The 27210-nt window shown below is 57.6% G+C and overlaps 4 non-coding genes across 4 annotated transcripts; 2 read left to right on the top strand and 2 right to left on the bottom strand.

The window, feature by feature from the left end:
* Positions 1 to 3077: 3077 nt before the first annotated feature.
* Positions 3078 to 3149, bottom strand: TRNAQ-UUG (transfer RNA glutamine (anticodon UUG)). The gene has a single exon. It is a non-coding gene; the product is annotated as a tRNA-Gln (tRNA).
* Positions 3150 to 6916: 3767 nt separating this feature from the next.
* On the top strand, positions 6917 to 6989 carry TRNAA-AGC (transfer RNA alanine (anticodon AGC)). Its single transcript has one exon. It is a non-coding gene; the product is annotated as a tRNA-Ala (tRNA).
* A 7853-nt stretch (positions 6990 to 14842) lies between these two features.
* TRNAV-AAC (transfer RNA valine (anticodon AAC)) lies at positions 14843 to 14915 on the top strand. The gene has a single exon. It is a non-coding gene; the product is annotated as a tRNA-Val (tRNA).
* A 1745-nt stretch (positions 14916 to 16660) lies between these two features.
* On the bottom strand, positions 16661 to 16734 carry TRNAT-AGU (transfer RNA threonine (anticodon AGU)). Its single transcript has one exon. It is a non-coding gene; the product is annotated as a tRNA-Thr (tRNA).
* Between the last annotated feature and the right edge of the window lie 10476 nt (positions 16735 to 27210).

Below are 27210 nucleotides of genomic sequence, written 5' to 3' on the forward strand. Positions count from 1 at the left end.
AACTGGGCATCTGTTGCATAATAAACCTCTCCTGTCATACCTGCTGAGTGAGAGTCGCTCCTGCCAGCGGACGTGGTGCAGTGCAGGGGAACCCCTGAACCCCATCACAGCAGCATCTCCCGGGGACGGGGATGGGGAACCTGCAGCAGAGGGGTGGGGGGACAAGGGCCACGGCTCGGGGTCCACACTAATGGCTGTCTCCAATCTTCTTCCCCTCCTCCTGTGTTCCGCAGCTGCACCCTCCGAAGGACCGGAGAGCACCGGCGAGGCGTCAGTGGTCCCAGAAAGCCCTCCAGGGCCATCACTCCAGGCCAGGCCCTCGGCAGAGGACCGACCGGCCCCACGGCGGGCAAGATGGCAGACCCAGCACCAGCAGCTGCCGGCGACGGACCCCCAGCTGCTGGCCATCCACCGCCGGCAGGTGGAGGTCGCCGAGCAGCGGCTGCGGGTGAAGCAACGCCGCCTCCACCTGCAGGTGTGGGTGCTGGCCTGGTGCCAGGAGGCATTGGGGGCCTACATGCAGACTTTCAACCGCATTGCGGACTACCTGGCCCCCCCATGCCATGCCGGCTGCCGCTGCGCCCGCCCTGAGTGATCCACCCACAGCTGCACCCGCTGCACCACCCACTGCTCCAGCTGCCGCGCTGTCCGACGTTGCACCGCCACCTGCCACCGAGGGCCATTCCACCGAGGGGGACCTGGGGCCAGCTGACACTCGCCGGCCGTATCTCCTGGTCCACCTGGCCCCCAGCCAGCCCCGGCCAGGGCTGAGGCCGAGGCAGGGATCCCGGCCGCCCACCCCCAGCGCTGGACTGTAGGGGCCTGGGGCCCAGGACGTGGCCCCCCCTTTGTATATATTCCCCCCACTTTTAAGTCTTTTTTTGCTTTAAATAGTTTGTATTTGTGACCCCCGTTTTCCAATGCTGATCCTTCCCCACCCCATGTAAATAGTTCTCCCCTTCCTTGACTTCCCCTTTCATATTATCCCTGTTTTTATAATATATACATATATAAGTTAGAATTTCTGTTATAATAAGAGTTCAAAAGATGTTTGATTTGACAAACAACTCTCTGCTTTTATTTTTACAAGAAAAGTGGGGGGGGTGCTCTTGGGTGCTCTGTGGTGTGGGTGTAGGGGCAGGGAGTATTGTGGAGGGTTGGGGGGCATGCCAGCGTTCACCCCGCGGCCTTGTTGAACTGGGCCCGCAGGGCCTCCCAGACCCGGGTCCCTTCGGGGTCCACCTGATGACTGGGGGCAGCGGATGGCTGCACATCGGCCCTGCCAGCCTCCACAGCCCAGCCGTGAAAGAAGGCCTCCCCCTTGCTCTCCACCAGGTTCTGTAGGGCGCTGCATGCACCCACAATCTGGGGGATGTTGGTGGGGCCTGAATCCAGGCAGGTGAGGAGACACCTCCAGCGCCCTTTGAGGCGGCCAAATGAGCGCTCCACCACCTGGCGCGCGTGGTTCAGGCGCTGGTTGAAGCACTCCTGGCTGGCAGACAGATGGCTCGTGTACGGGTGCATGAGCCAGGGCCGGAGGGGGTATGCCGCATCTGCGATGACGCAGAGGGCATGGTGGTGTCCCCCACAGGGATCTCCCGCTGGGGGATGTAGGTCCCCGCCTGCAGCCGGCGGCACAGGCCCAAGTTCCGGAATACCCGGGTGTCATGGGTGCTGCCAGGCCAGCCCACATAAACGTCCTGGAAATGGCCCCGACTGTCCACCAAGGCCTGGAGGACCACTGAGTGGTAGCCCTTCCTGTTTACGTAGCGTCCTCCACTGTGCTCCGGGGCGCGGGTGGGGATGTGGGTCACATCCAGAGCCCCGAAGCAATTGGGGAAGCCCAGGGTGGCAAAGCCCACGATGGGGGCATCCGGGTCCCCCAGCCTCACGAGCCTGTGGAGGAGCAGGGCTTTGATGGCGCGGACGACTTGCAGGGGAAGCACATAGGAGAGCACCAATGAGGGGTGAGCAGGGTGTGTGTGGCCCTCCCCTGCCAGGGCCCCCCTCCCCTCTCCTGCCCTCCCCTCCCCTGCCCTCCCAGAGCTGCCTCCCCCTCCCCCCGTGGGTCCTCTTACCTACATGAGGACAGCCCCGACGGTGGCCTTGCTGATGCCAAACTGCTGTCCCACGGATCGGTAGCTGTCGGGAGTGGCCAGCTTCCAGACAGCGATGCTGACCCGTTTCTCCACTGGGAGGGCATGCCGCATGGCGGTGTCCTGGTGCCTGAGTGTGGGGGTGAGCCACTGGCACAGCTCCATAAATGTCTGCCGGCTCATCCTAAAGTTCCTGAGCCAGCGGTCATCGTCCCACTCTCCGAGCACCAGCCGCTCCCACCAGTTGGTGCTGGTGGGGTAGCTCCACAGGCGGCGGTGTGTGAGGCGGCGGGGGTCAGGGTGCTGCACGGTTGGGGATTGAGTCCTGCTCTCCTGCAGGCTGCTTCTCCTCCGGTGTGGCAAGGAGGTGCTCAGCTGCCTCCCGCATGGCATGGAGCAGGGCGAGCACTGCTCCTGCAGGGGCGGCTGGGTGGACCTCTGGCTGCTGCTGCTGCTGCTGCTGGGGGTCCATGACTGCGTCGCTCGAGGTGTGCGTGCCTGTGGCTCTGCAGACCGCGTGCTGTGCAGGCTGCGTGTGTCTGGGAGGGGCCCTTTAAGGGAGCGGCTAGCTGTTGCCCCGGAAGCGCTAGTCCGCCCTGTGACCCTGTCTGCAGCTGTGCCTGGCACCCTTATTTCGATGTGTGCTACTTCGGCGTGTAGACGTTCCCTCGCAGCGCCCATTTCGATGTGGTGCTGCTCAACGTCGACCTTGCCAGCCCTGGAGGACGTGTCAACGTTACTCATCGAAATAGCCTATTTCGATGTCGCTGCAACGAAATAAGCTATTTCGATGTCGCGTGCAAGTGTAGACGTAGCTATAGAGGCCAAAGTTATTGCAGGTATATTTGTGAACCAGCCCAACAAGAGACCTAGCTCCAGGGTCCCTCATTCATCAACCAGGAGGAGGAAATCCTCACTCACATGCATAAAGAATCCCATTTAGCTGACAGACAAGGAAGGGGTTTACAGTGAACAACCAGAAGGTCCCACTGAGATTTGAACTCAGATCACAGGATTCAAAGTCCTGAGTGCTGCCCATTACACCATAGGACCTCCCATTTGTTTTTTTCTCAGCTCCAGTAACTCTTTTTGGGCTGGCACCTTGCAGCCCTTGCCACCCTCCAGCTGTTTCTGCTCTCAGGACACTGCTTCCTGCCCCATCTCTGCTGCTGTCCTCCCCCAGACATCAATCCCTGCCCTTCTGTCTGCTAAGCCCAGAGAGACTAGACAGGTTCATTATTCTTTTCAAGTAACCAGCCTGGAGAGAACTAATGGAGAAGCAGAGACAAGACAGGCTGGTGGTGACTGTTGAGGAATATCTGGGTGAATAACCCTGGCTCTGAATTCACACACATTTAAAATAGTAACAGAGAGGAAGCCGTGCTAGTCTATACACTATCAGAACAAAAAAACAGTCAAGTAGCACTTTAAAGACTAGGAAAATAGTTTATTAGGTGAGCTTTCGTGGGACAGACCCACTCCTTCAGACCACAGCCAGACCAGAACACATTTAAAAGTGCGCAGGTACATGTTACTGAATGTGATACATTTTATAGACTCTCAATGAGCACATCTTTGTTCACATCACTCTCTAATGTCAGCTTAGGGAAGGGTTTGCTGGGGTTATACGCATTGGCAGTAGCACATGTTGAGGGTTCATCTCCATATGAGACATACACATAGAATAGAAATCCAGAATGTGATGGGAAAAGGGAAGACTTTAGATTTGAACAAAAAATCTCTTAAACTGTATTTACACAGTCTACCACTGAACTATACCACCACACAAAGAGTGCCCCTTGCATTCCTTCATCTTCATCCCCCCGCAGGACAAACACTGTTTCCCCCAGCTTCTGTCCCTTCCCCAGCTCATAGTGGTTTTACAAATGGGGTTTGATTAAACTTTGTTTCTCGATGCACATATTACAGCTCATCCTCCGCTCACCTGGTTTCTCCCACAAACAGAGCTACCACCACGAAGGGAGACAGATTACCAGCAGTTGTGGGGCAGCTCTTTCTCATCTGCTTGGAGCATCATCAATAATTATAAAGAGAACCTACTGAAGGACACCCACCAATCAATCAGATGCTGCTGGGTTTGCAATCACTGGCAGTAAGTTCTTTATCTGGCACTTTTGATGATCCTGCAGCTTCCTTGGGGTTGCTGAATAAAGGAGCTTCTACTGTGCTAAAATGTCAGACCTAGTGACAAGGTAAATCTGTTTTCAGTAAGAGGGTGCTGTGACCTGTTGGATAGTCCCCAGTAGAGTTCCAGTGAAATGTAACTCATTAGTCCATTTAGAGTTTGGACTTAAATCCTGCAGTGATCAATTGGGGAAAAACTTTGTTCATGAAAGTTTAGGGATGGTGAAGCCTGAACCCCCCACCCCCCACCCCTTATCTAATGAACCAGGAGCAAGCCTCTGGGCAAAAACTACCAAACATGGTGAGTGGTGGCATTGTAGCAGGTCAATTTGTAGATGGAGATAAGAGGAAGGGCACAACATGCACCTATCTTGCATGCTGAGATGTGGTTAAACAAATATGCAGGGTTAAAGGACAAGAAATAACAGAACCAATAACAGATCAATAACTGACAGCTGAGGCAATAGTGTAAATAGCAATGAATGACCTCGTCGAACTGTATTATGAGGCAGAAAAACTGTGCAGACCCAACACAGAAACCAGTGCAATTTGGACCTCACTGATCAGTGTCACACACATTTTAAACTGGTCTCGCAGCAGAATTTCCAACAATCTTTTTCCCAGTCTCATAGTCATATCCATGTTCCTACTAGGAAAGCAGAGTGGCCTCTCCACAGTAACAAATCTCTCCCCGTTTTCCAGCCATAAAGAGAGCCCAGCTCAGTGGTGGAACATTTGATGCTGATGAAGATATCCCAGGTGCTCCCGTTTGGGTGGTTTTCTGAACAGAAATCAGTTTTCATCTCTTGTCCCAGTATGTTGGGGGGTTGCACTAGATGCTTGAGAAGAATTTAAACTCTTAACATTTTCCTCTGCAAATGTACCAACACCAAGCAAACCTGTCCCTGGGCTGCCTCACCTCCCAGCCTCCGAGGCTCAGGTTTCTGTTCCCATTGATCACACAAAGGTACAATCCAATGCACATATGCAGGGCCCTGCTGGCCATGGGCTGCACTGGGCAGGAGAACCAGACCCACAGCCAGGGCTCTCAGGAGTCTGACACAGAAATGCTCTTGGTGCAGGCTGAGCGCACAGCACCTTGGCTCTGTCATCCTCAGTCAGCTACAGTGGAGCCTGCCCTTCACCCAGGAATAAGCTCATGGCTCTGAGCAGGAATTTAGTCATCAGGCAGGGGGCAGAGCTGCCAGGAGTCCCAGAAAGGCCCTGAGCCCAGAGCCAGGCAGAGCCCTTCCTGAGTGGGGGCTGCAGGAGGCAGCAATACCAGAGAGAAAAGAACCTGATGGCTCACAGCTGCCAAGCCACATGCATTGGCCTGGAGCTCCCAAAGCAAGACAACAGTTAGCCAGACAAATGCCACTGCACAGCCAGGAGTCAGTAAGTCCCCCTGAGAAGAAAGGATGAGATGCCCTTGGAGGGACTCCTGCAGACAAGGCTCTTTATTAATGAACCTTGGGGCTTCCAGAGAGGCCAGAGTCCTGGGACCACAGCCCCTGCAGAGCACAGGTTAGTGAGCATAAACAGAAGCATAGAAATCTTCCACAGAGCCCCAATTTAAACTGCTTCTGCCAGAGACAACTACGTGTCCACTGCAGCTGCTCTCACAAAATGGAGAATCCACCAAAACACTCATCAGACACAGACTTTTGCAGTTCACAAAACCACCCCTGGTGCACCTGCCCATGTAGCTGAGCAAACCTGTGAGAGCAGGGAGGGGACAGGCAGAGCAGCGCAGAGGAGACCCAGAGCTGTGACACCAGGCTGCCAATCCCCAGCACCCCAGGGCAGGGGCATTTGGAATTGTTATGATTGTGTCAGCAGTGATGCCCAGGGACTCCACCCACCAGGATGGCCCTGCACAATGCCCTGAGCAAGGGAGAGAGCCCCTGGCCAGAGCAGGTAGGACACCTAGCAAAGGCATCCCAGGAGTTGAACCCACAACCAGGGCATGAGTAGGCTCACAACAAGCAGCTGATGGAGCCATCCCTTTGTAAAGGAGCCTTTGGAACAACAATTCATTCAAGTGCATCACCCTGTGCAGGCCCTGAGTTCTTCTGTGCTTCTCAGCAGCTGGGGAAAAGCCTCTTTGGGACCTATCTGCTGCCCCACAGCTGAAAGGAGCCCCACAGTTAAGAGGCCCCTCTTGGGGAGTGGCTGATTTTTTATCAGCAGCTGCTCTCAGAAATGAAGCATCTGCCAAAGCACTGCATGTTACAGACCTCTGCAGCTCACAGGGCCACCCCTGTTGCATGTATATCACCTGCCCATGTAGATCAGTGAAACTCTGAGATCAGGGAGGTGACACAGGCAGAGGAACCTGTTCAGAGAACACCAGGCACTGAAAAGCCAGGCTGCCAGGCACCAGCCGCCCCAGGCAGTGGCATTGTGATGCAGGCAGGGATTCCCACACAGCCCTCCCACAAGCCTGGCACTGCACAGCTCTCTGTCTGTGCTGGAGCTTCCCTGTCCATAGCAGCCAGGCCACTTAGTCAAGATGCCCCAAGGGTTCACGTAGAGCTTGAAACTGTCACCATGGCATTTTTAGCAGGTGTGTCTAAAGAGCTCAGCCAGCCAGCTGGTAGGAACTGGGCTAACAAGGGTCATCTTTGGAAAGGAACCAGGGGAGCTTCTGGGACAAAGGAAATCAGCAAAGAGGTGGGGAATTAGCTCAAATGGTAGAGCGCTTGCTTAGCATGTAAGAGGCAGTGGGATCAATACCCACATTCTCCAATGAAACTGACATCCTTGAAATTTCCTGTCCAAGAAATGAAGGAGAGCTGCTTTTGCCCCCCCTGCACAAGGAAGCTCACAATGTACATGGGGGTTTGGGGCTCTCTGTGTTCCTATTGGTGTTACTGGGGGGGGGGGGGGTGGGCAGGTATGGCCTGCCCGCGGCTAAAAGGCCCCTCTCACAGTGAGGGGGGGCCCACTAAAAATGCCCAGGCACCAAATGAATACGGGGGACAACAAAGGAAAAAAACAGGAACGGGAGTGAGGGTCAAAGGTTTAGAACGAGGGAGCCGGAGGGGGATACCGAGCAGAGAGCCCCGGACAGCGCCCACCGCTCCTCGAAGGTGTCCAGGGAGTCGGTGGACGCCGCCCAGAGGAACTCTGCCAGGATTCGTGAGCGAAGGGAGGAACGGAAATAGGCCCCACAGTCGCAGGTCGCCCCCTCTGCCAGCCTCCTCTCCCTGGTTTTATAGATGGCCATTTTGGCCGTGGCCAGGAGGAGGCAGACGAGGAGGTCCCGCGACTTTGTGGGGCCGCGGATAGGGTGTGACAGGATAAGGAGGTGCGGGGAAAAGTGCAGCCAGAACCTCAAGAGGAGGTTCTGGAGGAGCCGGAAGAGGGGCTGCAGCCTGGCGCACTCAACATAGATGTGCGCCAGGTTCTCCCTCATGCCGCAGAAGGTGCAGGTGTCTGGGATGGGGGTGAACCGCGCCAGGTACACGCCCGTGCTCACCGCTCCATGGAGGATTCTCCAGCTGACGTCCCCGGCGGGCCGCGGGACCAGGGTGGAATAGAGGCTGGCCCACCGGGGCTCCCCACCCTCCGATGGCGGCAAGAGGTCCCGCCACTTGTGGTCGGGGCGGGACACGAGGGTGGGGAAGTGGAGCGTGTGAAGCACGAGCGCGTACAGAAGGTGCCTAGGCGCGGTTCGGAAGGGGACCGGCTGCATGGTATGCAGCCGGCTGGGGTGGTGGAGGGGAGGGGGGCGGGCAGGATCACGAAGCCGGGGGCCCACGGAGAGGTCCGGAGGGCTAGGAGTGAGAGGGGGGCGGGGCGCACCCTCTCGCAGGACCCGGCCGAGGTAAACGTGAGCAGTGGGCGGCAGGGCGGCCTTCACCTCCTCGAGTATGCGACGGGGGGAGCGTAGGCTGGAGAGCCCCATGCGCTGGGCGAGCGCCGGGGCCTCCATCCAGTCTCCCCGGTCGTAGTCCAGGAGGTCTCCGACCCTGGTGATTCCACCTAGGACCAACATCCGGCGCACCACGGGAGACTCCGCCACCTGCACACGAAGGTGGGGGTTGTGTAGCAGGGGCTCCGCGAGGAGGTCTTCCCCCGCGGTGGCCCCTAAGGACCTGGAGGCTGCGAGCAGCCGCCAAGTGCGGAGGAGGTCCTGGTAGAAGGCCGGCAGCTCCGAGAGGCCTCGCGGACGGTCTCTCCAAGATAAATAAAAGAGCTGCCGGTCGTATCGGAGCCCTCGGTGACGGCGGAGGAAAGCGTGCGCCAACGTACTCCATGCCGGACTATCTGCACTGTTGGTGTTGGCGTTGAGAAGTCCCTGCAGGGCCCGGAGGCGGAAGACATGGACCTGAGTGCGCATGCAGGTCAGGCCCTGTCCTCCCTCCTCCGGGGGGAGGTGGAGTACCCCTGCAGAGACCCAGTGCAGTCCTGGCCAGAAAAACTCCAGGATTGACTTCTGGAGCTGGTCCAGGAACTTCGGGGGTGGGACCAGGGTGCTGAGGCGGTACCAGAGCATGGACAGGACGAGTTGGTTCAGCACCAGTGCTCTCCCCCGTAGGGAGAGACACTGGAGCAGCCCTGTCCACCTCCGTAACCGCTCAGCGACCCTGCCCTCTAAACCCTGCCAGTTTTCCGGCGGAGAGGGATGCGTGGCGGATAGAAAGACGCCGAGATAGAGCAGCGGACCCGCGCTCCACCGGATGGCCTGAAGCGCGGGCGGGAGGCGGCTCGTCTGCCATCCAGTCCCGACCACCAGGCCAGAGCTCTTGACCCAGTTGACCCGGGCGGAGGAGGCTGCCTAGTAGATAGCTTGGCAAGCCTCCAGACGCGCCAGGTCTCCCGGGTCCTGAACCACGAGGAGCACGTCGTCGGCGTACGCCGACAGGACTAGCCACAGCCCTGCCTCTGGAAGCACCAACCCCATCAACCGTCGACGAAGGAGACAGAGGAAGGGCTCGATGGCCAGAGCGTACAGCTGTCCTGAGAGCGGGCAGCCTTGTCGTACTCCCCGTCCGAAGCTGACCGGAGCGGTCAGGGTCCAGTTGAGCTTGACCATGCACTCCGAGGCAGCGTACAGCACCCGGAGAAACCCGACGAAGCGGGGTCCGAAGCCGAAGGTCTCCAGGGTGCCCAGGAGATACCCGTGGTCCACCCTGTCGAACGCCTTCTCCTGATCCAAGGACAGGAGGGCGAACGACAGGCCGTCCCTACACCCAAGCTCTAGGAGATCCCGGACCAAGGACAGATTATGGAGGATAGTGCGGCCCGGGACGGTGTAGGTCTGGTCGGGGTGGACCACGTCCTGCAGCACGGACCCCAAGCGACAGGAGATGGCTTTAGCGATGATCTTGTAGTCCGTGCTGAGGAGCGAGATGGGACGCCAGTTCCTGAGGTCGCGGGGGTCCCCCTTCTTAGGCAGCAGGGCGAGGACGGCACGCCTGCATGACAGGGGGAGGACCCCGCTTTGCAAGGCCTCGGCCCAGACGCTGAGCAGGTCTGGGCCGAGGACGTCCCAAAACACGCGGTAAAACTCCACGGTCAGCCCGTCCATGCCCGGGGATTTGTTGGTGGGCATGAGACGGAGGGCTTCCGAGAACTCGGCCAGAGTGAGAGGGAGCTCTAGCCGGTCCCGGTCGCCCGTGCTGACCGACGGCAGTTGGTCCCAGAGCACCCTGCAGGCGTCAGCGTCGGTCGGATCCGGGGAGAAAAGGGTGGCGTAGAAGGCGCGGGCCCTCTCGCGCATCTCCACCGGATCCGTAAGAGGGGTGCCATCCTCCGCAAGAAGGCAGAGGATGTGTTTTTCGGCACCCCTCTTTTCCTCCAGGGCATAGAAGAAGCGGGAGCCGTGGTCCATCTCCCGGAGGAGTTGGATTCGTGACCTCACCAAGGCCCCCTGTGCCCGGAGGGCGTCGAGGGCCCTGAGCTCGTCCCTCTTCTCCTGGTACGTGCCGCAGAGGGATGGATCGCTGGGGCTGGCGGCTAAACGCCTCTCCAGCTCAAGGACCTCCCGTTCCAGGTGCCCTATCAGCGCATCCCGTCGCCGGCTGGCCCCCCGAGTATAGTCGCGGCAGAAGAGCCGCGCGCGCACCTTTCCCAGATCCCACCATCGCCGTGCGGAGGGAAAGGCACGCCGTTGCTCGCGCCAGGCCAGCGAGAACTCCCGGAAGGACGCCGCGAAGCCCACGTCCTCCAGCAGGCTGTTGTTGAAGTGCCAGTAGGCCGACCCCCGCTTCCCCAGCGAGAGGGAAGCCTTCACGGCCACCAGGTGGTGGTCCGAGAAGGGGGCCGGCCGCACGCTGGAGGCGTGGGCCCGGGAGAGGTGGTGCCGTGAGATGTAAATGCGGTCCAACCGGGAGTGTACAGATTTATGGCCCACCACTCGGACGTAGGTGAAGCCAGCGTCCTCGTCCGAGTGGTGGCTGCGCCAGACGTCCACCAGGGAGCGATGGATGAGAAGCTCCCTGAGGACGCCCGCAGCGGCCTGGCACTGCTCGGTCCCCGTGCGGTCCCGCTCCTCGAGGGTGCAGTTGAAATCCCCGCCGAGGACCAGGCACTCGCGAGGATCGATGCTGTCGAGGAAGGCTGCCGCCTGCCGGAAGAAGGGGGTTCTCTCCGGGTGGCGTGCCGGGGCATAGACATTGACGAGATGGAGAGGCAGCCCCTCCACCCGCACCTGGAGATACAGCAGGCGGCCGGGCACAACCTCGACGCTCCCCAGCACCTCGGGCCGCAGGTCTGGGGAGAACAGGGTCGCCACCCCGGCCCGGTGGGCCGAAAGGTGACTGAGGTGGACCCCGTCTCCCCACTCCAGCCGCCACTTAGCTTTGGCGGCTGGGGTAGTGTGGGTCTCCTGTAGGAAGGTGACCGAGTACCCCCCCTCCCGAAGGAAGGAGAGCACTCGGCACCTACGGAGACCCGACCCGCAGCCCCTGGCATTTAGAGTGGCAAGGATGATCGGCGCCATTTGGAGGGCTGGGGAGGATCCTCGCCAGAGGGAGTACCGACGGTTCCCGTGGGGCCACGCAGCAAACCGTGACCAACCCCGAAGGTGACGAGGGCGTCACGGAAGCTGCGGGCCCGTTGGTAAGCCGTGGCGTCCCTCCTCCCGGTCCCCGTGCCCTCCTTGAGAAGGGCCCTCACGGATCCCAGGATGGTATGAAAGTCCCCCCAGCGCTGGAGGGAGAGAGCAACCTTGTTCTTGGAGCCACGAATGTCCTCCAAGAACTGGCGCATCTCTCCCACTAGCGCACGGGGAGCCGAGGCCTCGGGGTCTCCAGTACCCGTCGGCCTTGTGTTCCTTTGGGCCCCACGGCCAGAGAAAGGATTGGGGTGGGGGCTGGGGTCTGGTTTTGGGGGGGATGAGGGCGGCGGAGGGAGATCAGCCCCGGAAGTGCTGGGAGAGGGCGATACAGGGGGAGCCTCCCGAGGGATTACGGTCTCGGGGGCAGGTGTGAGTGGGCAGGGATCAAGGGGAGGGGTGGGAGGAGGAGGGGTGGGGGTGAGGGCAGGGGGGATGAGACTCATCAGAGGAGGGGGAGGTTCATGAGGGGGAGGGGGAGGAGGCAGAGGAGGGAGGGGAGGGTCTGGAGGGGGCAGGGTTGCAAGTTCTGTGGCGGGGCGTTGGCTAGGAGAAGGTACGGGAATGATGGCAGGTGATGGGGCTAAGATGGGAGCAGGGGCGGGGGTATGGAGAGAAGGTGTCTCGGGAGGAGGGGCTTCCTGGGACGGTGGGGCGGGGGAGGGGGGCATGGGCGAAGTGCCGACATGCTCGGCAGGAAGTGCCAACTGCTCGAGGGGGTAGGTGTTGGGGTCTTTGGTTTCGGGGCCAAAGGCGGGGGACATGGGGAACTCTGCTTCCCCCAGGGTGCCCAGGGGCTGGCCGGCTCCCATGGGGAGGTCATCCCTAATTAAGGGGGGGGTCGCCTCCTGGGACGTCCCAAGGCAGAGGGGGGTGGTAATCAAAGGGTCGCTGGTAGATGGGGAGGGGGAGAGTGGAGAGAGTGGGGGTGAGTGGATGGACGGCCCACAGACCTCCAGTAGGAGGCTGTCCACGTCCAGGGCCACCGGCGTGAGGCCTAGGGCCTCGACCTCCTGTGAGAGGAGGGCGAGGCCGGGGCTCACCTCCTCCGGATGCTCCGCAGCAGTAGTCTGGGTCGCGGCCGGAGGGGTGTCGGGGGAGGGCGCGGGTGCACAAAAAACCCTCTCGGCTTCCTGAGGCTCTGGCTCCGGGGCGGAGAGGATGTCGCCTTTCTCAGCCGCCACCGCGGCAGCCCCCGTCGCCCCCGGCAGATGATCGGTAGCCGGGGGTTCGGCAGGTGGGTCTGGGCTGGTGGCTCTTTTTAGCGCTTTGCGCGGTGCCTCCACCTCGTCCTCCGACAGGGTGGGGGGCCGGGTGCGCGCACTTTTCTTCTTTCGTTTCCCCCCCACCAGCACCCAGCCCTCCGAGGGGGCGGGCTGGGCAGTAGAGGAGGAGGGGCCAGGGGACAGGGCCGACGAGGAGGGAGGGAGGTAAGAGGGGGGCGGGGCGGCAAGGGGGAGGGACGACCCGCCCCGGGACGGGCCCTCTTCTGGTCCTGCCGCCGGCCCCTCCTCCCTCTCCTCCGCAGGCCCGGCTCTTGTGCCCGCTCGGGCGCCAGCGCCTGCTTCTTCTTGCCCGGCACCATGCGGTCGGGCATCCTCCGACGCCCGAGCGGCGATGGATCCGTCCGGGACGAGAGGAGGAGGGTCGGTCCCGGGGCCTGTCGCGGTCGGGGCGCCGCCGATCCCGTGGCTGACGCCCCCCGGGTCGGAGGAGGTCCCGGGCTCCCCTTCGCGCCGGGCCAGGGGGCAGTCCCTCTGGACGTGCCCCGCCGCCCGGCACATAAAGCACCGGGCCTCCCCCAGGGTATAAAAGACCCGGTACTGGGCCCCTTGATAGGGCACCAGTATAGTCCCCTCCTGGGCCACCCCGCCCTGTGCTGCCGCCGGCGGCAGTTGGACCCGGGCCTGCCGGCGGAAGGAGAGCACGTGCCGTAGGGCGGGGTCTTTACAGCCTAGGGGGAGGGGACTCAGGACCGTCAAAGGCCGGCCCAGGGCGGTGAGGAAGGGCAGAAGGGCAGAGTTGGGAAGGAAGGGTGGAACAGAAGAAAAAACCACCCGCACGCCCAGGTCTTCCAGCGGCTCCAGGGGCACGTGCACGCCCCCAACCGCCAGGCCCCTCTCCACCGCCTCCTGGGCAGTGGCCTCCGAAGCCAGGAAGAAAACGATCTTCCCGAACATCCGGGAGGCCGCCACCACGGCCGCGGGCCCCACCACCCGTGCCAACGCCCGCACGTAGGTCTCCACGTGGGACGAGGCAGCCACCAGGAGGCAGCGGACTCCGTGCCTCCTGGTGAGCGCGGGGAAGGGGCCGCGACCGTTGGGGATGGTAGTCCCGGCGGAGGCGGCAGGAGTAGGGTGCGAGGCGGCGGCTGCCGCCTGGGCGTACGACCTGGGGGCCGAGAGGTCGGGGCCCCCAGGAGCGGTGGAGGGAGCGGGGGGAAGGGAAGAAGGGGAGGCTGCACTCGGTGTTTGGGCAGCCTGGGGGAGAGTCCCCGCCATGGGAGGTTTGGCCTTCCGGGCGGGGCTCTTGCCCTTTCTTTTCCCCTGGCCCTTCCTGCCCTTTTGGGGGCGCCGCGGCGGAGGCAGTAGGAGCCCCGGAGCCTGCGCCCGCACCCTCAGCCGACAGGGTGGTAGTAGAGTTCTGGGCAGCCCTGGACGAGTGGGCCGCCGTTTCGGGGATAGGAGGGGTGACCGTGGAGGGGAGAGGGAGGGAGGGGTTACCGGATGACCCTCCAGTGGGCGTGGGGGCCATATTGGTGGGTCTTGAGAGGGAAAAAGTTTATTGAGGGTGGGGGCCTTTAAGAGAGAGCGGGGGAGGGGGAGGAGAATGGAAGGGAAGGAAGGAGTGAGGCGTGGCTGCCCCTCCCCCACCGGCCGGGCTGAGGGCCCAGTCAGATGGGGGAAGGGCAGGGCAAGGGGGGTGAGGTCAGGGAAAGGGAGACACAAAAGAAAGGCCACAACTCCCAGCACAAGGTGGTAAGATGGCTCCTGTTTCTGCACTGGGATGTGGAGGGAATCAAAGTTTGTGTGTGGGGGGGGGGGGCTCAGGCGCTTAAGTAAACAGAAGTAAGGTTTTTGCTTACACATTTCTTTGTTATAAGCTGTTGCAATTGTTTTGGCTGCAGCCTGGCTCTCCTTTACTACTTCTTTCCCCATGGCTATGTCTGCACGAGAGAGTTTTATTTCAAAAAAGCCACAGCTCTTTCAAAAAGTCCCGTGGAGCAGCTACACAGCAAGGCTGTGGCTACAGTGCCCAGCCCTTTTGGAAGTGGCGTGGAAATGTGGCCGATAGGAAATGCAAATGAGGTGCAGACTTAAATATTCCATGTCCTATTTGCATAACCGGTCAGGACCTCAATTCTGGAAGAGCTGATATTGAAAGTCCCAGTTGTGAGTGCAGTTGCTTCCCTCTCCTTGAGCAGCTGAGCCAGTAAAATACTTCCCTCAATTTCTATAAGGTCCCCCATCCACATGTGGCAGGGCAAGCCGTGGCTTGAGGATGCAATTTAGGGGAGGGCAAGAGACAGGAAAGTAGAGCTTCTGTAGTGTAGTGGTTATCACATTTGCCTAACACGCAAAAGGTCCTTGGTTCAAAACCAGGCAGAAGCATGAATGCCTCTGTTTGTGGGGCTCACTCTTATGCCCAGAAGGGCTCATCTCTTTCTCCAAAAACCTCTCTTACAGATAAGCCCAGCACCCATGTGACAAGAAGATATTGAACCAGACCCTGTTGTACAGCAGGAGAGCCCAGCAGATGCATTGCTGCTAGTGCACAGAAACTCTTTCCCAGCATGTACTTGAAGGCTTTTCCCTCACTGATGTCACTGGCTGGGAACCACAGAGCTATCTTTGCCCCTCAGCCAAAACGAGCTGTGCCAGGCAAGTGCCCCTGCCCGATCCCACATGTTCAGTCCCAGCCAAAGCCTGCTCCTGAACCTGCCTCCCATCGGCCCCTCACAGACTGACCTGGCAGAGAAGGGGCCAATCCAGCTGGAGCTGCTGTGCTAACAGAGCAGCTGGAAAGCAGCAGAGCGTGACAGGAGGAGACACAAAGGCTGCAGACCCTGCCCATGGCCCTGCTCTGGACCCACCCAGCAGGGACACATGGGCTGAGCTGTGCTGCTCCCAGGGCAGGGCACCACAGTCCCCTGCTCACCCCAGGAAGCAGCTCTGCAGGGGACATGAGTGATCATAGCTCTGTTGGGCCAAACCTGCCCTTCCTGTGTCCCCGGCCAGCCAGTGAGTGGCAGAAAGGTTCCTGGCAGGGCTGAAGTTGGGACATATGAAAAAGTTCCAGGCACGTTGGGTGAGGTGCCGAGTGGTGAAGGGGATGGACGGCTAATCCATTGTGCTCTGCAGGGCTTGAATCCCATCCTCACTGAGCCTTTATAGGCACCATCCTGCTGAGCTTTGTTGAGTTCCAGTCCTATTGTGTGATGCTACTTCTAGCACAGCTGAGCCTGCTGCCCCCCAGCGCCTGAGCTGGGCAGACTCCAAGCACAGGCCAACGCTGTTGCTCACTAGTGTGGGGTGTCTCTGCAGAGGCAGGTCTGGGGCAGGAGAGGGCCAGGAGACAATACACACTGTGAATGGGATTCCCCAGTGCTCAGTGGCCCAGGACCTAATGCTGAGCCCTTGGCTGCATAGACCTGTTGGTGAATAACAAGAATCAAGGGCATCACCTCCCTGCCTTAGTAACAGACAAAGAGCTTTGGGGTTCCTCCCATACTGCCCACACCCACTCTACAGCCACCTCAGTTCCCATGTTCCCCAGGACCACTCTGCAGCCACCTCAGCTGTCCAGCTGTCAGAGTCTGTTACTTCTTCCTCCAGAAGGATGGCAGCTGCCTCCTGCAGCTCTCTGAACTCTCCAGCACAGCCCAGAGGTGCTGCAAAGCAGGTGAGAGGCAGCCAGAAATATTTGGCCAGGCACCACTGGGTGCTGCTTTCCTAATCCCCATGTACCTGGGAGGTCCATGGCCAGGGGAGCCACAGAGCCTCTCTGGGACTTTTCTCCTAACTTGTTTGGAGTTTGTCAGTGTCAAACAAAGGGATGTGAGAAGAGAGTAACTCTCCCTCTCCTGCCCTGCCCCACCTGGAGAGGTTGCACTGTCACCCTCTGTGCACAGACTGCCCCAGAGCTGGAAGAATCAGATTCTGTTCTTGCAGGCAGAGGCACCACCTTCCCCACACCAGTTACAGCTGTGTTTTCCTGAGAGCTGCTCTGTACCTGGATGCTTTCCAGTGCTCCTCTACCATCAGCCTTCACCTTCCCCAGCAATGGCTGGGATTGCCAGGGGAGGGCTCTTCAGTTCCCCAGACATGTGGGAAAATGTTGTCAAAGGCTTTCCATAAGGCACCACTGGGAGTTGAACCCAGGATCTCCTGTTTACTAGACAGGGGCTTTAGCCAGCTAAGCCATGGTGCCCTCCTTGTGTGCAGTGTGGCTCCTGACAGAGAGGTATCTGTGTTCGTCTGTGTCTTCAACCAAAAAGCAGCCCTGCAGCACTTTGAAGGTTGCCAAACTAATTTACCAAGTGATGAACTTTCATGCAGCTGAAACACTGTGCTGGATGCCCACAGCAACCCCTTCCCAATGCCCAGCACAGACATTGTGCCCGACGGAAGCTGGAGTTGCACCGAGAGGACAGTGAGGATGAGGGAACAAAAAGGCCCCTTTCACTTACTGTCCCCTCTGCAGTGTGTGGGTCGGACTCCACCAATCTACCCTCCTCTCTCCCCACCTGCCCCAGTGCCAGGGTCCCACCAGCAGAGCCTGGAGTCCTGCCCCTCCTTTGCTCCCTCAGCCTGACTCCCCCCCTCACTTTCACTCTGTGCTCCCCACACCCTCCTTTCTCCCTCTTCACACCCCAGGGGTGGGGCGAGGAGGGCCCAGCTGTGGGGCAGAGTTATCTCCTGTCTCTCACGGAGTGGGGGATGGGCTGCGCTGCCCCAGCTGGAGCTTTTCAGGATGAGCGTTTGATGCAGTGTAACTAGAAGAATAAGATTTTGCCTTTCTGTCTCCTGCCCTTTAGTCCCACTTGTGACCCTCCACACAACCCCTTTGGTTTAGTACCAGCCCAGTGCAAATCACTGTGCCCTGGGGGTGGGGCTGACTTCCCAGCTTTCCCTGTGTGAAACCTTTGAGCAGGGCCAGGGGTTTGGCAGCCAATCAATGGCCTCCCTTGGGCTCTTGGCTTTTCCAGGAGATCCCACAGGCAGCCCGGTCCCAGACTCCTCTTACAGGGACCAGCTGCCCTTTGGACCCTCCACACGACAGTCCCTCACCTGCAGGCAGTGTGGAGCTGTGTAGATAGAAGTGGCATTGGGAGCCTAGCTCGAAAGTGCCCTCAGGCCAAGTCTTTCAGTGTCCTTCACCCCGAGGAGAGGCGATATCTGCCCCTTCCCCACCCGCCTGGTGCTTCGGTGTCACCTCAGTCTGACGGTGCAGGAGTGGGGGTGCACAAGAGCTTGTGCACAGCAGACAGGTGGGTGGACGCCCGGCTGGTGCTCCGGGAATGGAGGTCTATGAGGATTCCCCCTGCCTTGTTGCTGGACCCCTCCTCTGCTGTCCTTACGGCTGGCTCCTTGAGTGGGCCCTGGGGTGCTGGGCTGGCCTCCGGGATGGACTCCAGCTCCAAGACCTGCTGGGATTCCTCTGCTGCTGTTTCCAATGTACCCTGGGGGGAGCAGGTGTCTTGGGGCCCAGGATGGCCCTGAGCTCCCTGGAACAGGGGTAAGCAGTGGGGGCAGCCCCAGACTGGCTGGCGAAGTCCCGGGTCCAGGCATAACCCTTCCACAACTGCTTCACCTTGCTATGGACATGATCCGGCATGCGGGCAGGGTGACTCCAGGTGGCCAGGCCCTCGGCCAGTAAGGTGAATGCTTCTGCTTTCCGCTCCATGCACCCCATCACATGCAGCACGTCCTCCTCAACCCAGAGCCCCAGCAGGTCTCAGAGCTCGACCTCCAACCAGGAGGTGTCCCACCTCTTTTTGTCCCCCGTTTGGCTGCTGGGGGTCCCTGGGTCCCCTCGGGGGGGCAGCCTGGGGGCACTCAGGGGGCTGGCTCAATGCCATGGTGCTGGGTGGTTGGGTCGAGGTCGGTGGAGGGCTTGCAGGGCTAGCATGTGCGTGTGCTGCTGCCTGCATGCTCTCAGCTTCCTGCCACAGGAAATCTGGGTCCTTGGTGCTTTAAGGGCTGCTGCGCGCAGTAATCATAGAGCTGCACAGGGGCTGGACAGCACATCTCAAACCCTCAGCTGATTGCTGCCATGGAGGACCCTGCTATTTCGAAGTAACAGGATGTGGATCGTCTACACACGCCCGACTTTGACGTTCAACATTGAAGTAGGGCGCGATTCCCATCTTTGGATGAGAATAGTGATTTCGATGTCTCGCCACCTCACTTCCATTTCAACGTCGAAATAGCTGATGGTGCATAGAATCACAACACGTAGACACAACACGCTATTTTAACATTTTGCCTGTTTCTTTGACGTTGCCAGCTAGTGTAGACACACTCTGAGGGTGATAGAAATATGAATTACTCCTCTCTGGAGCTGAGGACAAGAAGACACTTTTCCTGCCTAAGGCCAGGAGTTCAAAGGAGAGAGAGAAAGAGAGGGAGAGAGCAGAGCCTTGGCTGGGCATCTCTTTGCATCATGATTCTAGCTCATTCAAATCGCTCTTTTGAAGCAGGGGCTTCGGAACAGACTCCTTTGTTTATAGGTGCTGAATGTCGAAATAGCAGAGCAGTATTTCCAAATCCATGTTGTGTGTTACTGAGCTATATTGGAATCAGCTACTGTGGAATACCTCGTCTGCAATCGCTTATTCAGGAGTAAAGCTGCTGTGCAGACAAAGCCTTTAGGTCCCTTAGCAAGAGCCATGAGCAGTCATGGGGATTTTGTGGCCTCTGGAATGAGATTGGTGGATTAGAAAGTATTCCTTTCGCATAGGAATTTGCTCAAATGGTAGAGCGCTTGCTTTATGTGCTTGAAGAAGCAGGATCAATACCCACATTCTTTAAAAGCACTTGCATTTCTTTTCCAAGACAGGGTCAGATGAGAAGCTAACCTCCAGTGTCCCCTTCTTCTTCCTACCCGATAGCCCCCTGTAAAAAGAGAAGCCCATTTGGGTTAGAAAGCTGCTGGACCCCAGCCTCCTTGTCCTTACATATTTCTGTTTAAAACACAGGTTAACCTGGGGCATGTGCTATGATTACTTAACGTTTCAGATGTCACTGTTTCCTCATTTCTCGGGCACTGCCAGTACTGACCACAGCCTCCCCAGTACAATGGTTTTTATACCCTTGTGTCATGGAGTGACACCACCTAATTTTCTAGCCCAGACCTGTCCAAAGAATCAACCCCCGCTTGGGAGTTAAACTCCACAGGCTTCTCTGCTTGACAGGATCTAAATTCCAGCTGAGCTAAGCAGGCCCAGGTGGGGCTGGCAGGAGTCAGGCCTGGACAGACAGCAAACCTTACCCAGATGCAGGCACCATGGCTTAGCTTCTTAAAACAGCTGCCTTGTAAAAACGAGACCCTTGGTTCAACTCCCAGTGGTACCTGGCTGTGGGGCTTTTGGGGCACCTGGTGTTTGCCAGTCTCGGCAGATAGGACATTGGGTCATGTGGATGTGAGATATGACCCACAATGTGCATTCTCCTGGTTTCCATGATGCTGAAAGGGATTTGTTACAGAGCTGCTGACCCCTCAGTGCTCCTGGCTCCTGTACGGAGCTCCAGGGGTCCGAGATTCAAGTCTGTTGCTGAGTAGTTATTGCATTACTTCAGGCTGGTGGGGTCAGGGGCCTGGTGGTTGGGAGGATGTTTGTGGCTGTCTGCAGGCCAGACCTCTCCCCACCTTTGCTATTCTGTGTTTTTTAAGCCTCCTCATGGAGTTGTCCACATTAGTTGCCTCCTGCTGCAGGTGTCCCAAGGAGGGGGGCTGTGCTGGGCTGAAGCCTGCGACTCCTCCTCCCTCCTGCTTTCACCTGACTTGTCTGCCTGGCCTGAGTTGCTTTTTCCTTTAGCATCACGGAGACAAAGGACAAAGCTGAGTGGAAGTGAAAGGGCCAAACTTGTGGGCTTGAGGTGAAGCAGTGAGAAAAGCAATGACTGAGAGTGTGCGCATGAGCTTATCCACTTCGCTTCTCAATCCTGGACTAATCTTGAGCTTCAGAACACCCTCTGCTGAGGAGTTCCACTCGTTGAGTGTGAGTTGTGTGAAAAATGCTTCCTTTTGGTTCTGGGAGATCTGTTGCCTACTAATTTCATTCAGTGATGCTAGTTCTCATGTTGTAAGGAGTAAATAGTGTTTTCATCTTTATGGTCTTGTCGGGGTGGTGTATTCCGAACCCCCTTTATGTTTCTCAGGGCAGTGTAAACTAGCGGCCACAGTCAATACTCCAAATGCTCTCTGCAGGGCAGCACAGCCTTATGGACAGAATCAAGACAGCAAGGCCCGTAATGGATCGGTGCTTTGGAAGGGTGTATGGGGGTCACAATCACAGACCGCCCACAGCAGGAAGCTGGTTTGTGGTTTAATCACATGGCTGAGCAGGTACAGCTGTCCCTCCAACTCTGCCAGGATTGTGTTCCCAGCACCATCACATCACTTGAATTTTGCATAAGTTAGGACCCAGCTTTTTTCCCACAAGAAGGCCCATTCTGCAGCCGGGAAGCAGCAGGAGCATCTGAGCTCCTGGAGCTCCTTTGGAAAGGTAAGTCCTGGGGTTGTGGGGGCAGCTGGGGCCGTGACAGGGGAGTAGTGGGGTGAAGCCGGGCTGGGTTACAGCTGCAGATGATTTAGATGAGCCAGGGCCATGCAGCCCTGCAGGGGATGGAGCTGGATCTGCACATGGCTGGGGTGAGTCAGAGCTGCACAGTGGGTGGTGAGCCAGGGCTATGCAAAGGTTTGAACTGGGACTACACCAGGCTGGGGGTGGTGATCCCGTACCGGGGGAGAGGGAGTGGGATTTTGAGTTGTGCTTAACTCACATTAATGTTACTTACACATTTTGAGGGACTCCTGTACACCCCCAAACCCTCCTGTGCGCTGGAAGAAACGGAGCTGTTGGAATTCTTTATTTCAGATGATATCAGGCCTAGACCCTGTGATCTCTGGCCTGTGCAGATGTATTTTTTCCCTGGCTGTGATGGCTGAATGGTTAAGGCATTGCACTAAAAAGCCCATAGGGTTTTCTTGTGCACATTCAAATCCTGCTCACAGGGAGGTGTATCCTTTAGCCACACCCCTAACCAGGGTAATCCAGCTCCACGCTCCTCAGACAGGCTACTCTCCTTACCCTCTACACCCCAGAGAAATCCCCTTTACCTTCCCAGCCAGGGCGGAGAAAGAACACGAGAACAGACATGCGGTGAGGTGCGGCGGCCTGGGATGTGCAGGGGCTTAGAGTAGATGTTCTGGGGCTTCCTTGTAGTTTTAAATGCTACCAGTGTGACTCAAACCTTCGTGCTTTTCTGCCGTTATAAACTATTCCATCTGGGGAAAACACCCAGTGGGACAAGTCCCTAAGCTGAAACCGTGATGGTATCTCCAGGGGAATGGGAAGGAAACACTTGCTTCTTTAGGAGTACAGATGAACGACTGACCCAGCCCACTCTTTCAGAAGGGCTGTGCCTACACTTGGAGAAATCTTTGAAACTGCCGTGCTAATGGCCATTTGGAAGATTACTTCTGAGGCACTGAAATGTATATTCAGCACCTCATTAAAAAGCTGCCAGCTGCAGCACTTTGCAATTCCCACTTCCTGCTCCCACGTGGCACCTCCAGAGGGGGGTCCTTTTCAAAAGCACCCCGCCATCTTTGAAATCCCCTTAGTCCATAGAAATAAGTCCAGGAAGCCAACCGTCAGTCCACGAGATCCCCAAAGACCTGCCGCTATTAAGAACTACTGGAAGTGCTCCTCGGGGGGACCCAGCCACGTTGCCCCATCTGAATTTTGACACTTCTGGGGGCCTTGTTCTGGAGTCCAGCCCTTCTCACCTTTAAACCTGTTAAATATTGTTCCATTATTTCAGCAGTGACAGGGCAGAGCTGGAGGAGTCGGTGCCTGTCCTGGTGGTATTTGATCTCCCAATATTGGAATGCCTGGGGGCCACATAATAACCACAGGTAAGATTACAAGCATACGGTCCAGTGCACCACCCAGGCTGTGCCCGCCAGCACCTCCTTCTTGGCTGTGACTTCATTTGACTTAAACCCTTCTGCTCTGAGTGGCGTAGGTCATCTAGAAAAAAGTGGTAGGATCTGAGGGGACAGCAGGCAGGAGCCCAAGAGAGTGGGCACAGGACAGCAGGGTGTGAGGGGACTCCTGGCTGGGCACAGGACAATGAGGAGAGAGTGACAGTCTGAGGGGAGGCCAGACTGGGGTGCAGGGTGGTAGGGGAGGTGCAGCAATCCCATTCCAGAGATCACAACAGCCCAGCAACTGCCCTTTTTATTGTCCAGAAGGATCCCTTGTTTGCTTATGTCCCGTAAGCTACCGAGCACAGTTGGTTAGAGGGTGCTTCTAACATGACTCAAGCCATGTGTTCAAGGGCCCTGTGTGTTGCCAGACAACACTTGGGTGTGTGTGGTTTCACCTTTCCCTTTCTTCCCCCAAATCACCTGAATGTGGGGTTGTTGGCCTGGGGTGGAATAGCAGCTGACAAGTCTGTGGGTTTGCTGGTGGGAGTTCTGGCTGGCCAGTGGGGGTGGAAGAGTGGCTGTTGGGATTTCCCTTAGAAAGAAGGAAATCCCAGCCTGGGGTTGTAAGTGGCCTGGGTTTTGAGCAAAGGTCGCCTGGGCTGGTTTCTTCACATGTGCCTATGACTCCTGTCCTATTACACACCATCCCTGCTTTCTCTGACACTGTTGAATGCTCCTGAGAAGAACGTTGTCAGCCTGTGCATGGTGTCTAGGTGGCAGCGTGTGATGGGGTTTTGGGGTCCCCCAAGCTCTGCACCCTGTCCGCAGGCAGGAGAGTCTCTTACTCAGCAGGAAAACAGCAGGTTTATTAGCCGATAGGACACAGCATTGTACAGAGGAGTCAGTACAGCAGGCCGAGACAGCCAGTCCAATCCATGTTGGGGAGAGGAGGCCCCGAGGGCCCCCCAGAGCTGGGGCCTGGCCCCCTCCTTTGTCTCTCTCTTCCAGCCCAGACTAACTGCTTCCAACTCCCAGTTTCAATTCAAACCCCTCAGGCTCCACCTTCTCCTTTGTTTGCAGTACAAAAGTGTTACCTGGTTGTCAGGGTTACCCTCAACAGGAGCCCCACACCCTCTGTGAGCCACACACACACACATAGGTATCCCCCACTCCATCACATCTCTCCCCCCTTCCAGACCGAACTGAGCGGGGTCACTCAGCCAGTGACCTGGGGAAGTTTGGGGCCCTCCCCTCGTGATTGGGCATCGGCTGCACCCTTAGTGCTCCCCTTGATGTGCACCACCTCCATGTCATAATCCTCCTGGGGGAGGCTCCAATTTAGGAGCTTGGTATTGGCCCTTTTCATGTGATGCAGCCGGGCAAGTCCCTTTAGTTCCCTCAGGTTGGTCGGTCTCCCTGCTTCTGTCTCTGGTCCATCAGCCACGTTCTCAAGTCAGGCAGGCAGAGCCCATACAGCTGCTGCAGCACCAAAGGATTAAATAGGTTTTTTTTGGTCTGGGCCCTGCCCTGTCTGCCCACCAGTCCATACAGCTGCTCCGGCCAATGTTTGGAATTCAGTTACAGTCCAGTAAAGGAAGGTACAAATGCTTCCACCCTTGGCATTTAGCCAGACCGCCACAATGGTTGTGTGCCTCAGTTTCCCCTTCCATGCCACACAATAGGTTTGGAATGTTCCTTCTCACGTGAGAGGTTGCAAAACTAGTTACAGGGAACAATGGTGACATTTTAGAGTTACAGACTCCTTTAACATACAACTCATGCTTCTACATCAATGTCATCATGTCAAATGGCTCTTTCCAAACATTCAGTGCATGGTACAATTCTACAGCTTTTGGTAGCAGCACCCACTGATTACAGCAGTCAGCGTGAGTAACAGAACAAACCCCATTGCAACTGCACATTTACGTTGCTCTTTGGTAGACCACAACCTTTGTGCAACATCCTTGAGAATTTGGATTTTTGGGGATAAATGGCTGAGGCCTTTCTTAGCACCATCAAGTTCTAATCTTCTCCCTTGCCCCCTGGGGTGGAAATTTGATCTCTCTGGCTGTGCCCTCCCTTCTAACAAGAGCTGGGCCATTGATGATCTCAGGGAGACGGCCCCCTCCCTACCAGTCTGGAAATTTGCAAACCAAACTGCTTTTTGAGAGTTGTTTTGTGAGTCCCAGACGCAGAATCCACATGAAGGAATCCCTGTTTATCCCTTACTGGCCCACCAGGCCCAAAGCTTCTTTGTCCTTCCACCTCCAACTACTGCCTCCCCATGGAATCAGAAGTGGAGTCCAGTATAAGAATATAAGTGTTTTCACCATCTGGAGATGGGGAATTGCTGAACCTCTCCTGCATCCTACAGAGACTGACTGTGCAGCTGTTTTACTTGGTTCTTACAGGGCTGCTCACATTCCCTGATAGTTTTCACTTTACTTGCACCAACTTCCAGTTCCTGAGAAACTTTTACCCTGCCTGCTTTGGACCCTTCCAGAGCACAGCCAGTGGTTTCATACTTAGGCAGGTCCTGGCCATCAGGAGCTGAAACAAACTTCTCCCCAGGCAAAGGGCTGCTCTGGCTCTTACAGACAAGCACCTTTCCTGTTCACTCACCTTTACCTCACTCCCATTTTCTTCAGTCCCCACAGACGGGTCAGGAAAAGTTTCAGGGAAATTCTTTTCCTCAAGAGCTCCCGCAAACAACAACTCACCCCTGTCTGCCTCCACAGGGGCACTGCTCCCTTGAGCCACAACCAGCTCCTGGGTTTCACCTACACCCCAGATCACTTCTGGCCCATTAGGCAGATTCCCATGTAATCCCCCTCCAGGCAGACAGCCAGTACCACCGGACAGAAGGTTAGGATCCCTTTCCTCCCTTCTGCTACCAGCTTCTTTATCTTCATCAGTCAGCGTAACTCCATTGCCCGTCTGTTCTTGTGTCCTGGTGAGAGGATGACTCTGGTAGGACAGAGTCCTCTCACCCCCTCCCAGTAACACCTCAGCATCAGGCAAAGAACAAGTACCAGAATCGTCTGGTCTCTGGGATTCCCTGATGATACTAACTGGATTAGACCAAGTTAAAGCATCATCTCCCCTGAGAGACACAGAGGTAGGCCCACTTCCCATCTGGGCTTCAGCTGCCCTCAGATCCAGCTCTGGGATCTTGGCTCCATCTTGAGCCCCCACAGGCTCAGGCAAAGGATTCACTTCCTCAGAAGCAGAAGCACTTTTCTTGCACCAAGGACCAGTGTCCTTAGCAGGGACACCACTGCCCATCCCAGAGCCATTCCCTCTGCTCCAGCCCCCATGGCAGGATTCAGAGTCACACCTGGAATGCTCTTTTCTGGTGGTTTCTTCTCCAGCCACCCCAGGCTGGTGAATCTTCCTCAGACAATGGGCTAGTTTCCTCATTGGCACCTTTTCCAAACGCAGGCTCTGCTCTCTCCCCAGGCTGCTGCTGCTGTTCAACACAGACAGACAATGGGAGACACTCTCTCCTTTGTCCCAGCCCCCCGGCTGGTCTCCACACACACACAGAGAAGGTGAAGCAGCTTCTCTCACAGACAACTTGCCATTGCCAGTGGATCAGCTGCTTTCCTGCGCAGACACACAGGGACCTTCCTCGGCCCAGGCCTGGAAAACTCTTCGCAGGTCTGTCTTGGCCACTAGTAGATGATGGGTTGGAATCGCTGCTTCCCTCCTTGAGCTGTGGCAGGCCACTCGGTTCAGAGCTCCAGGCAGTCCAGGGTTCCCTGCCCCGATCCGGGCTCACCTCTGCAGGATTCTCCCCAGCCCTCAGCTCCGCCACCGCACATCCACGCTGCCTTGTCCAGCTTCTTTAATCTCGATTCGGTTTCCAGGTGCTGCCACTTCACAGCGGAGTTGCTCAGCGTGGTTGCAGGCTCTCAGGCTGATGCCCTCTGCACCCCACGATTCCTGGAAGAATCCCTTCAGTGTGCCAGGCTCCTTGCGGGTCACAAGCTGCCCGGGGTTAGGCAGTAGGCCCCTCTGCCCTCTGGGACCGACTCCAACAGGCTCCCAGCGGAACCCCTTCTTCAGTGTGACACCCGCTCTCAGGGACCATGAGCACCCTGTCTTGGGAAGGACTCATTCAGCGTCAGCCTCCTCAGGGGTCACTTGTTCCTGGGGGTTGGGCTCTCGGCCCCTCCACCTTCTGGGACCGACTCCAACAGACTCCCAGGAGTAACCCCTCCTCGGGTGTGACACCCCCTCTCGAGGACCACAACCGCAGTTGCTTGGGTTTGGCCGCAGGCCCCTCCGCCTTGAGGAACTGCACCTCACTGCCCTTCAGCACACCTGGGTCTCGCAGGCCCCACTTCTTCCAGGGCCCCGGTCACTTACTGCTGGATGCTCCATCCTCGGGGTGCAGAACATCCCACTTCTGACACCAGTGTGATGGGGTTTTGGGGTCCCCCAAGCTCTGCACCCTGTCCGCAGGCAGGAGAGTCTCTTACTCAGCAGGAAAACAGCAGGTTTATTAGCCGATAGGACACAGCATTGTACAGAGGAGTCAGTACAGCAGGCAGAGACAGCCAGTCCCATCCATGTTGGGGAGAGGAGGCCCCGAGGGCCCCCCAGAGCCGGGGCCTGGCCCCCTCCTTTGTCTCTGTCTTCCAGCCCAGACTAACTGCTTCCAACTCCCAGTTCCAATTCAAACCCCTCAGGCTCCACCTTCTCCTTTGTTTGCAGTACAAAGGTGTTACCTGGTTGTCAGGG

Source organism: Carettochelys insculpta, chromosome 33, assembly GCF_033958435.1.
Source record: "Carettochelys insculpta isolate YL-2023 chromosome 33, ASM3395843v1, whole genome shotgun sequence".
Classification (NCBI taxonomy): domain Eukaryota; kingdom Metazoa; phylum Chordata; order Testudines; family Carettochelyidae; genus Carettochelys; species Carettochelys insculpta.